Genomic DNA, 13,362 nt, shown 5'->3' with positions numbered 1-13,362 from the left:
AAGAAAATAATTGAAAGACATGGAACAACCATAACTAAAATAACATACTCAGAAAAAAGCAATAGAACTATGAAGGTTGACTTAGGTGATTGTTTATGAGATATATAATTGTGAGAGAGAAACAAGACACCAAAAAGTGTGATACTATATTATTTCTGAAACAATCACAACTGCAGTTAATGTATATAGATGGGTATATAATCAAATTTAATACCTACAAATATGTGTGTTTTTCTATGACTATGAATGTAATAGAAAAAATACAGAACAAATTGTTAATTATGCATGGGATGCAGAGAATGTATATTTGGTTATATGAATATACTGTGAAGCAGTAGGAGTAGATAAACAAATGTTTTAAATAAAACAACAAAGTCTAAGCTATAAAAATAACAGGTATGGTATTATCAATTGAAAACACTTACATCAAGTTACATATGTGTATAATATATGCTTAAAATATGAAATTAAAAATGATTAAAACTTGTTTACAAATCAAATTCACAGATTACTGCTTGAAAGCATAATGAAAAATAAATGTAACTAATATTTGGGCCTCCCCAGTGACGCAGCAGGTTGAGCACAGCACTGTGAAGCTGTCCACAGCCTCTGCAGTGCGAGTTTGATTCCTGGCTGGCCAGGGAGATACCCACATGGCACAGCAGACCTCTCCTGTCTCACCCACTGCTCCTCTCAGCAGTGCTTTCAGACAGTCTGCCTGTTCTGCTCCCCACTCTGCCTCTGGTGAATCCTCTCACCCCCTGCACCTTTGGCCTGTACCCCAGCTCTTGTATAAATAAATAAATCTTTTTTAAAAAAATGTAATTAATATTATTTACTGACTCCCTTCCAAAGGATGTGCACATTGTTTTAACTACAAGGAGGTGATTTGTAACCTTATATTAGCATATTTGTAATGTGATTTGTAACCTTATATTAACAGCAAGGAGAACAACAAAATTCAATAAAACCTAAAATGCCCACCACAAGTAATAAACTTTGTAAAACTACATAGCCATTGAAATTGATACTGTGAAAGTACATATTTACAGGAAGGAAGCTCAAAATATATTTGATTTAAAAGCAAGTTATAAAATGTCAGGTACTTTCTGATCCCTTTTATCCTTTATGTATCTTTCAAAAAGATGGCCAGAGGCACATGGGGAACAAAATGCTCATCATCACTTATTATCAGTTAAATGCAAATCAAAACCACAATGAGATAACATCTCACACCTGTGAGAATGGTCCATACCAAAAAGACCAGAAAAAACAAGTGTTGGTAAGAATGTGGAGAAAAAGGAACCCTCATACATTGTTGGAGGGAGTAGCCTGGTCTAGCCCCTATGGAAACAGTGTAGATGTTTCTCAAAATATTAAAAATACATCTCCAATATATAATCCAGTAATCCCACTTTTAGCCATCTACCCAAGAAATGTTAAAATACTAATTCACTGAGATATATGCACTTCCTTGCAGCACTGCTTACCATAGCCTAGTTATGGAAACAGCTTCAGTGATCAAAGAGAAATGAGTGATTATGAAAATATGATATATATACACAATGGAATACTATCTCACTATAAAAAATATGAATCTTTACATTTGTGATGACAAAGGTGAAACTGGAGGTGCTTATTTTTAGCATAAGTCAGAAGGAAAAAGACAAATACTGGATGATTTCACTCATATATGAATACAGAGAAAGAAAACAAAGAGACCAAAACAAACCTTAGAAATCTGACTGTAGAATTAAAGCTACCAGAGGGAAAGAGAGGGGAACAAAGGTGGGGGAGGGGTTCAGTGGACTGTGATGGAGGAGTTGGGGTGCCTAGGTGATGGGTATGGTGTGGTGATTTGCATCTAAAAGGAGTGAACTTAGACCTCTGAATCATACACAGTATTATAAATCAATGTTACCTCATTAGGAAATACTCAATAGAAAATGAACAAAATCAGGAATTGATAAGCCAAATTTCCATATAACTAAAAGTTTTTGCTCTGCAAAACATGTCATCAAGAAAATAAGAAGAAAAGCAACAGATTGTGAGAAAATATTTGCAAAGCATATCTGATTAAAAGACTTTTACCCAAAATATACAAAGAACTCTTAAAATTCAACAAGAAGAAAACAAAGACAAAAAAAAAATACACCAATGGCATCATATGATATATGACATCAGGGAAATGCAAATAAAACAACGAGGGCCTCCCTGGTGGTGCAGCAGGTTGAGCACCCATGCTGTGAAGCTGTCCAAAGCCTCGCAGTGCGGGTTTGATACTGGCAGGCGAGAATCCCACATGGTGCTTCAGGCCTCTCCTGTCACGCCCGCTGCTCCCCTCAGCAGTGTATTTCTGTCGTCTGCCTGTTCTGTTCCCTGCTCTGTCGCTGGTGAATACACCCTCCCGCGCATCTGGCCAGTACCCCAGCTCTTGCATAAAAATAAATTAAATCTTAAAAAAAAACAACAACAATTAGATGCCAGTACACACCTGTTAGAATGGCCAAAATCTGGAACACTAACAACACCAAATGCCAACAGGTATGTGGAGCAATAGGACTCTCATACATTGCTGGTAGGAACGCAAAACACACAGCCACTTTGAAAGACAAATTAGTGATATCTTGCAAAACCAATACACTTTCAAGCATATGATTCAGCAATTGCTCACCTTGGTATTTATCCAAGGACGATTTATCCAAAAGTATTTACACACAGATGTTTACAGCAGCTTTCTTCATAATTGCTGTAACTTGGAAACAACTAAGATGTCCTTCAGCAAGTGAATAGATTAGCTTTGGTACATCTAAAATAGATTATTCAGTGCTAAGAAAAAATAGCTATCAAGGCATGAAAACATAGGGAAAGACCTTAAATACATCTTTAAAAGGACAAAAGCCAGTCTTTTAAAGTCACATACTATATGATGCCATCTGTATGACATTCTAGAAAAGGCAAAACTATGGTGTAGTAAAATTATCAGTGGTTGCAGAAGGGGGATGGGGAGCAGTAGAAATAATTCTGCATTTATGTCATTATATTTTTGCTCCAGTCAGTAATGTACACAACACCAAAAGAGAACCCTAAGGCAAAGTGTGGACTTGGGTGAATAGGATGTGTCTGTACAGGTCTGTCCTTGATAAGATGCACCATTCTGGTAAGAGATGTTGGGAATGAAGGAGGCTATGCATGTGTGGGTGCAGAGGTCTATCTGAAATTTCTGTACTTTCTCCAATTATGTTGTGAACCTAAAACTGATCAATAGAAAATGAAACCTTTAAAAAAAAAGATGGACAAGAGATATAAATGGGCATTTCACCAAAGAACTTACACAAATTGCTGACAAACTTACAAATTGTATGTTCAGATCCACTAGTACTCAAGGAAATGGAAATTAAATAAACAAATACTTATATAAACTCTGGAAGAACATATACCAAAACAAAATGTGAACTGTGGTCTCTGGGAGGTAGTTTATTAATTTTTCTTCTTTACCTTATCTATATTATACAATAAAGATGTATCACTATTATACTCATGATGGGGGGAAATTGTTATCCAAAACCTATAGATACACCATCTTTTAACTAAATCTTCTCTTTTTTCTGTTCTTGTTTCTATTGTTTTTATTGCAGTAACATTGGTTTACAAGCCATATATGATTCAGTTATTGGTTCACACTTCTTCAGGGGTGTGTTACTATACCACATCCACCATCAAAAACCTATCATTCTCTTCCATAGTACTTTAGGCCCCTCCACACCCTGCTCTCCACCCTCCACTTCCTCTTCTAGTTGCCTCAAGCAATACTCAAGTAGCCTTAACTGATGAAATTTAAAAATTTTCATCACTTAAGAACCAGGCCAAGAACCAGGTATATCATAACATTACTCCCTCCAACAATTCCATCCCACATTCTTTCTAACCATTTTGAACATTCTTAAACATTTTTAGTCTGCTCCATTTAGTTTAGAACTTGCTTTTCAGTTGCCTCATTTTTGGAAATTTTATTTATGCAACAAATAATTGTTGAGGGCATCAATGGGGCACACAGTACTTCCTTATAAGTAGCAGCCCTTCTTACCCTGTGCCCACAGGATCCAGGGCCATAACTAGAGAACATATTTCAGATATGTTCTCATTAAAAACCACTTCATTAAAAACTTCTCAGAGCAGGGTAGGGGATGGGGGAATGGGGTTGGCACAAAGAGAATACAAAGTGAATAATGGTAAATATATATATATATAATATACATGGTTAAATTTTATATGCCAGTTAGCCACTATTTTTGTGCTTTAATTCTTGTTTACTAAAAATAAAGAGGGAATATGTATTCCTCCCCCATATATACTTCTTAGGATTTTAAAGGTAGAAACTTGAATATATAAAATATGGTGAGAACTTTTGAAAATTTTTATGTAATATAGGAGCTCTATTCAAAACAAGAAATGATTAGCGGAGATAGCCCCATTAGAGGTGTTTATGTTCTGTTAGTAGATTGTCATGATTATTTATGTGACTCTATAGAGCACCTGCACTTTCTTAGATATGCAAAAATATACACTTCTGATGGAGACAACATATATTGAGTTTTTATACTGACTATATGAAAACTATATTTAGATGAAGATTTTTGACTCATAGCAAGATGCCATCAAGTTTACGTGGCAGGATTTAAAAGTTCAAAGTGTTAAATATTTTGTGACATGGAGAACATCTCCTTTATGGACAGTCTAAAAATGATAGCAGTTGTAGTATTCAATTTTAATATTTAAGCTGTAACTCATGTCTAGATGATTATGACTGCCTCAAATCGGGACACCCCTAGTTTAGTCATTCTGGTGTGTAGTAAATAGTTCGCTTGTACAGTCCAACACTGAAATCTGAAATTATTGTTTAACCTTCTGTGGATTAAGTTGGTCTCTAGTACATTGATCTATCCAAATATTCAACTCTGATAAATAATTTAGGTACGTTTCCTCAACTCTGTCATAAATAGAAGGAAAAATATTGACCTTATGTAAGAACATTAAGTATGAACAGAAGGCCAGTTTTGAGAACTAGCCTCTCTCCTTCAAATGGAAATATAAGAATCACCTTTGTCCCATGAAATCTTGACTGACCAGTATCTGAGTCTATGATTGTTCATTTGTCCTATTGGTTTTCTCTGATGATATCTACGTCTGTGCATGGTCTCTGCATCACTTTCCTGCCACACAATGTGACTTTGGCATTCTAACCCCCAACGTTCTATCTTCCAGTTTGATTTGATTTTACCCCATCCCAGTCTAATATGATGATACATTTGACCACAGCCCATAGCACAACAGATGAGGGAACTCTCCAACTTCACAGTTACAAACTTAGAAATGTGTACCCAAAGGATTGATTTCAGTGCATCAATTTGTGTCTTATTGGGCTGCTGTAGAATGGGAAGCAGATGAGTCTAAAATTCAGACTGCTAACAGGGGTCATGCACTTCCTTTTCCCAGTTCCTCACCTTTGCACTGCAGGAATTATTAAGGCTGCCCTCTGTAATTTGACCAATACCTTAATACAGTAGACTTCAGATTTCATGAGTTTATGGACAGATCTAGATTACTCTAAATTTAATCATTTCCTACATTAGTCACAAATGCAGTCATTCTGATTAAAACCACTGCTCAGCTGGGAAAACTGGCTCTACTCATGTGGTTTTCAAAACCTTTAACTTCATGTTAGACCTACCTGAAGAGTTTTTTTTAAGTGATTACTTTTTAAAAATGATACTGATGCCTAAGCCCACCCTAGACCAATAGCATCAGAATCTCTGGGAGTGGGCCTAAGGCATTTATTTACATTCAAACCCTGGCTCTTCTTTAGGAAAGCTATTTACACTCTCTTTTCCTTGCCTGTACGTTGAAGGTGATAAAGTTCTCTTATGTATATAGTGAGAAACAAATGAATAAATAAGTGTAAAATACTTAGAATATGCCTGACCCATCATAAATAATCAATGTTATTATTACCTCAAAGGGTTATCATGAGAACTAATTGACCATCAGGGTTGAATAAGTATTAAACGTGAATAAAATAAGTTTGCAAACACTAGTGTGCTATTCAAATGTAAAATGTTTTCAATATTTTATATTGCATATAGTGTATGTCTGAATATTATAGAAATTAAAAGTTTATTTAAGCTTTATATTACTATAGTGCCAAGCACAAAATATGGACTAAATATTCTATAATGACTATTGAATATCTCAACAATACAGTGAAATGGGAAATTTTTAGCAATGGTTTTACCTAAATAGTGATATTCTGGTAGAATTGTGGAGAAAGATAGGGTACTGCACTGATACATTTCTGTCTCCTGAGTGTTGGAAAGTTGCTGGGACATATTTAGAACTCAATGAACGTTAAGGAAGGAATAGGGAGATAAACATAAGAAGGGGAGTGCGTCTATTAGTCTTTTTATGAACCCAAAGGAAAATGTTATGGGATATGTAATAAGGACATACCTTGCCTACTTTTTATTAAATTTGATTTTGAACAAGTAATTTCTTTGGGATTCAATTTTTTCATCTTTAATGTTAATATTAGCCTATGAATATAATTATTCTCCTTGTTTTAATGACTATCAATGTCTCTTTAGCAATTTTAAATAATTTTTAGTACACGGTGGAGAAGATAAGACAAAATTGAAGGGGTAGATTTGTTTGGATCAATTCAGTTGCTTTTATCAATATAAGGGTGTTACATGAGCTGGAGTGTGGGATAACAATTGTTACAAATCAAATAATTGACTTTTAATATTTACTTAGTGCCTGCTCTGTAAGTGGATTGGTGTTGGTGATACAAACAACGCAAGTACAAGTCTGAGTACCTAGCTGAGAATAGTGCCTAGAGCAGGGCAACTTAGTTCTCACCCAAGGCTTCAGACTTCTCCCCACCCTGAGTTCTGCTGGTTTCCTTGGAGGCCTATGAATAAAAAACAAAAACAAAACAAAACAAAAAACAGTTAATTCAGTTCAATTCTTAGGCCAATGCTAGAAAAAGCATCCCAAGTCTTCACCATTCTTTGGAAGTCTGTATACTTTTCTTTTAAAGTTTTATCTTGGATTTTCCAGTAAAGAAACTTCTAGCAGGGCCTCCCCTGGTGGTGCAATAGTTGAGCGCTGGGCTGCAAAGCTGCTCACAGTGTCTGCAGTGCTGGTTCAATCCCCGGCTGCTGGGCGAGGGGTCCCACATGGCACGCAGACCTCTCCTGCCGCCCACTGCTCCCCTCAGCAGTGTACTTCATCAGTCTGCCTGTTCTGTTACCCGCTCTGGCTATGGTGAATTCTCTTACCCTCCCACGCTTCTGACTGTACCCAGTGCTTGTATAAATAAATAAATAAATCTTTAAAAGAAAAAAAAAAAAAAAAAAAAAAAACTTCTAACATAGTACAAAAGATTTTGTAGTGTATTTCCATAGAAAAGCCGGTCTACCAACCTCTGGTCATTGCACTCATTTTGCTGATACTTTCTTTCAAAATTATTTATTACCTCTTACTTAACTGTATTTGTGCCTTTACTTTTTAAAACTCCCTTCAATTCATTCTACCCCTTGTTGCCTGATTAGTTTTCTGAGTACGTATTTAAAGATAATTGAATACCAATAAATTCCTTCTTGAGAAATACGTTTTTTATATCCAGTTTCAGTTAGTTTTATTTGTTGTACTAGAAGGGAGACTTAAGTTTGTTGTAGCCCCTTCAATTAGTTCTTAAGAAATATTGAATTTCACAGATATGGAGGCAGTATACATAGCAGTGAGTAGAGAAGACACTAAACTCTCCTTGGTAATTGAATTAATAGTATATTTCATGAGGCCTAGATTCTTTAATTAACATTAGCCCTCTTTCTTAATCATTACAAAATTAGTAACTCACTGACTTCCCAGTAGCTTAAAAAGAAATCACACTCTGTTAGCGATATTTAGGACCATCTAGTATGAAACCTTTGAAAATGGAAAGACTGAGTACAAAAGATTTGAGATAACCATCTCTATAAGAAAAAAAAAAGTGGATAAAAAGGCTCGGACCCAGATGTTGACGCAGACCAAAGTCCTTCTCTACTTTCCAAATCTACCATCTGTAGTCATTCTTTTTCTGTATCCTTAATATTTCATACCATTTCTGAAATGTACTGGAAAAAGTCCAGCTTGTGTTATAAGTAGATTTAACAAAGAGGGAGACTTCAAAAGGGTTAGCAGCGAAGGTTCACTGCTGGGGTTCTGCTCCAGTTCCTTGACAGCAGCACCTGAGTTCAGCTCAGTTGGCTTTTTGTAAGGAGGTGTGGGTGTTTGTGTGTCTGTGTGTGTGTGTTGGAGGGGCAGGCATTAGTCAAGCCAAAACTCTGCATGTTGCTTGGTTTTAGGTTCACAGGAAAGCATACTGTCCAGAGGATGTTCTGATGTATCCATGAACTGCAGCTAAGCCATTCAGGGTCTTCTTAAAATAAAGCTCTGCTGGGTTTTCTCAGCACAGCATTCTAAAAGTTGACACAGCAAGAATTGCTTCTCACCAGGTTCTATTTTTAAATCCCAGTCAAAAAAAAATTTTTAACTTCAAGACTGAGTTTCTGAACCATGTTTGGTGAGTCCTACCATCTTGCTAGAAAAATTGTTTAGTAATTATACATTGTCAACACAACATGAGAGAGGGAGGAAGGATGGTAGGAATAAAAGGATGTAAGGAGGGAGGTGTGGAGGGAGGAGAAGAAGAGGGAGAGAGGAAAGGGGATAGAGAGGAAGGGAAGACAGGAAAGCCGGATGGGAGAGAGAGAGGAGAAATATCAGCTGATAATAATATTTATTGAACATATTAAATGTGTCAAGATTGTTCTAAGCATTTACAAGTATTGATTAAATTTCTCTCTCAACAACTCAAGGAGATAGGCCATATTATTATTCTCAAATGAGGCAATTTTGGAGTTGAAGAGCTAAATAACTTGCTCAAAGCCATATAGCTACTGCATGGCCAAGCTAGCTTTGAACCAAGCAATCTGACCTCAGAAACTGACCTCCTACCTCTCCACTATGTGTTTTTGACCTGTATGTTTGTCTAAAAAAGCACTAAAGAGCTGTTGAGTTTTCTTAGATTTTTCCTTTTTTTACTTAATAAGGCTAGCATTTTTGCATTATCATCCCAACTTTCAAGCAAATAGAAATAGATGGAGACAGAAAACTGAGCTAAAAGTGATTCAAATTCTGGGGTAAGAAAATCTTAATTCTAATTCTGCTCTGCCATTGTAGGTTGTATGACCTTGGACATGATACTGAAAAAAAATCCTAAACCATTAGAACTTTCCATTTCTTCATTTGAAAACTAAGGAAAATGTAAAAATTCATGATGTTTTTATCAATATTAAATGAACAACATATAAAAACTTCATTCTAGTGCATTGCTAACCACCCAGCCCAATCTTAATTTCCTATAACAAATCAGAAATATCCATGGATAATTCTCATTTTATTTTTGTTGCATAAAGATATGTAATGAGATTGTTATTTGAGTGCTAGATGTTATTATCATTATTACACCATCAGGTATCAAATGCACATGTACTATGTTGGAATCAATGTGCAAAGAGAGCTAAATTAATACCATTAATACTCCTCTGCTAACCAACTTCTTCCTGCAGAGACTTTTCCCTTCCTTAGCTGCTAGAATTTGGTTCATCTTCTACACACAATCACATCTTCCCAACTTCATTCTGAATATCATATAGTTGAAGGGCTCTGCAAGAACCTGTCTCTCTTTCATACCGTGGATCCTCTTTTGAGCTGTAATACTGGATCTTCCTGCCTCTACAAGCAGGGCTCAGATGCCTGAGTAAGAAGCAGGTTGCCTTTTGTGCAACTAAAGTGGGAAGGCCCCAGAAAGGACTGATCAGGACACAATAAGGTCATCTACGTGATGCTCTATTCTGAAGGGACTGAGTGGGGAGAGGCTCCAGGTATGAAGCCAATAGCTCCAAAATTAGAGCTAAGCTAGGAAGGTTTTGCTTGGAAACTGAAGGCATTTTTTCTGGTTCCAGCAACCCAAGGTAGGGAAAGGGAAGAAGACAGAAAAGGTAGTGATGTCCACCAGTCACTCGAATCTAATTTGGTTCAGGCCTAGCAGGCAGAAGAGTGACAGATTGACCTATCTGGTCACCTCTACATTTGAACATTGAGTTGAGCTATAGGTCAACTGCATATGTAGAATGACTTCTGACTTCTGGCCTAGAGGAGGCTGCATTTCTGTTGTTGTTCTTCAGGACTGCAATTGTTCTGAAGCTTTTTCATATGCCATTTATCTATTTCTGTCTTATTGACTGATTCCTTTCATACTTGACCTAAGAGTTGGGTAAAACCTGAGCTATTCTGGCTGTACACAGGGTTATATTGTTATGTTAAGTAGGAAAAAATAGCAATAACGGCACTTACTATATATATATACTAAACATTATTCCAGATGCTTTAGTATATATTATTTCCCACAATCTTTACATATAAGCAGAGGAAATAGATTGAAGAAGAACCTTGACCAAATCCAAAAGATACCACAATAGTCAGACCTTTTTTTGTTGTCTGTAAGTAGAAGTGCATAGTCTACACAGATGATAAACAAAAGGTGTTTTATCCCAAGTAAAGATGTAAAAAAAAAAAAAGAGGACAAGAATACAGTCAGCAACCTGAATTTGATTCTGTGTTCTAGCACTTTCTAGATGGACAAAGTGCTTTTTATCTCTTACAATGCACTTCCCCAGCTATAAATAATAATAATATTTACCTTCATAGAACTGCCTTTAAAGGATATAGCCCATGTGTAAATATTTGTAAACTCCAAAGGTATAATCATTAGATCTAATTCAGTTACATGCTAAGTAACACATAGTGTAACTCGTAAGACTAATTTTTGATATGCTGTGTTTGGAATTTTCCATCAAAATCTAAAAGACGTAAATTGACTTTATTCATTATTATTAGAGAGGAAAAATAAACACTAATTTTCTGACAACAAACTATCTCCCACCTGAGAACAAGTTTACATTCTTTCTGGCATAGCAGTGGTTTTCAAACTTTTTAACTATGCAGTTATTAATTTATTGAAAAATAGTCACAAAACTCAATAATGCTAACATTAATATGACTTTTTTAAAGACTCCTTTTTCAGGAAAAAAGAAATTTTATTGAGAAGCATGGCATTAGTTTACATTTGTAAATCTTTGTAATAGAAGAACCTACTAGAAGAAAATTGGATTTCACATATCCTCTGCATTTCATTTGTTGCAAAAATATTTTTATTTGCTATTAAAATACAGGAAAAAAAATCTGTGTTCATAGGAATATAGAGTTGGGAAAGGAAGAAATTCTTTGATATTACACCAAAACTTGACAAATGTCATTTCTTAAAGTTTGGTATCAATGTAGAATCTGGTGATATGAATGAATGTTATGTACTTTTTACATTAAAATCTATTAGTTTTCCTTACATTTTGAATGCATCTTTAACTCATGCCTGATTTTAATAACATACCATATTTTGGTCATTTGGAAAATGATGTTATTCATATCTTCCAAAAGTGTCATACTTGACACAATATCAAAAAATAATTCATTATTATCACTGATCTCATCAGAAGTGTCTTTAACTATTGGGAAGCTATTAAGCTAAAGGGAACATATACAAGTTCCCAAAAACTCTAATTTTCATTAAAAGCTTGAACATTAACAAATATTACTGGTTGTTTTCTTGATGTGAAAGACACTATATTAATTTTCAGTAAAATAATGTCAGATTCCCAAGCTTGAATAACCATAGTATGTCTGCCAATTGTTTTTTTTTTCCCACATAAAAATGGTATGACATGTATCTGAAAGCATCTAGTTCAGTTCCCAACTAGCAGATTGCTACCACCACCTTAACTGATGCTAAGGTACTAACGGTTTTACCCACTGTTGTTTTTGCGCCATCTATGCAGATGATTCTTGGTTGCAAACAGAAAAGGTAAATATCTTACCACTTAGTACCATTATAAAAATAATTCTAACTTGCACACCCCGCGAATGAATCTCAGAAACCAGTAGGCTTCTGTGAACAAGATTTACGTGCTAGCCAATGTCTCTTAAGTATTAAGTGGATTTTCATTTTGGTGGTTTCTAGAATTTCTTAAGCTTTCTTAATAAAATTTGTTAATGTAAGGTGTATTTGTATATGTAAAGTAGATATTCACAATATATTGCTGAGTAAAAAGTAATATTATGTTGTGAAAATGCTTTTTTTGTATATATGGATATACATATTTATACTACATATATGTGTATATCTGTACATATAAATACATGCTTTTGGAATCTTAGCAACAGTAAAATAAATAGGATTAGGAATAATGTGAGTAATTAATCTTTTCCTTTTGTTATAAAGCAAAAGTATTTCATTCAAGACGTATTTACTAAGCAACAACATGTGATAGATACACTTCAGTAAATTAAAAAAAAACTTTTTAATGTTTCTTATGAGAAACTACTGTGTTTATAATTCCAAAAAAGTTTTGCCATTTGGGACACAGCATTATCCATAGCAATTTAACTGTTCTGAAGGAAAGTCTTGCTTCTTCTCTCCTTAAAACCCCCACACTTGCCTACCCAGGACAATTTTACAAGAATGGAGCAGTTCTTAAAGACTCATGTCAAAATCTATATCTACTTTCAAGGAGGTATTCAAAACAATTGCACATCAGTCACTCTGCTATCTCTCAGTACTATATTATCAATGTGTAATTCACTTTGGGATATTAATCAGAGATTGCAAGAAGGTCTTCAAAGAAACCCTTACAATGCTCTCAAGCTGATAAGAGCTTCATGCTCATCACTAAAATTTCTCTGTGCTGCGTTGTTCAGGATGTCTTTCTCATTATGTCTTTAAAATTTTAGCCTTCCCAGTGGAAGCATCTAAGATTTGAGGTTTGATTCTTTTCCTTGAAAAAAAGAAAAAAATGCAAAGGCTAAAATTGCAAATGGAGGAAGACTGCCAGTAATCATCTCTGGAATGTTGTGGTCTTGTAGAAAGTTCAGTCTTTGTGTAGCTCTGAAGTTTGCTTATGGGTATTCTTCAATATTTTGTATAATATAATGATTTTCAAATATTACCAACAAAAAAGTGTCTCACTAAGAAACAAGAATCTCCAAACAAAACTTGAAAAGACAAATATTGTGGTTGAATCTATCAATACCTTACTCTACCTATCTCATTCCAACTTTTCCCTATTATAAAGTTTAATCCTCTGACAAATTAAAAAGCAAGTGAAATGCAATGCAACCAAGTTGTTTTTTAACCATGTTTTAAAT

The 13,362-nt window shown here is 35.0% G+C and overlaps 1 protein-coding gene across 2 annotated transcripts in view; it reads left to right on the top strand.

Annotated features, from left to right (window-relative positions):
• PEX5L (peroxisomal biogenesis factor 5 like) overlaps positions 1-13,362 on the top strand; it is a 223,350-nt gene that overhangs the window by 34,195 nt on the left and 175,793 nt on the right. The window lies entirely within an intron of this gene.

Source organism: Talpa occidentalis, unplaced genomic scaffold, assembly GCF_014898055.3.
Source record: "Talpa occidentalis isolate TD23 unplaced genomic scaffold, MPIMG_talOcc4v2.1 talOcc4.4, whole genome shotgun sequence".
NCBI lineage: Eukaryota > Metazoa > Chordata > Mammalia > Eulipotyphla > Talpidae > Talpa > Talpa occidentalis.
Note: the sequence above shows the minus strand (reverse complement) of the source record. Positions and strands in the feature narration are given on the sequence as shown.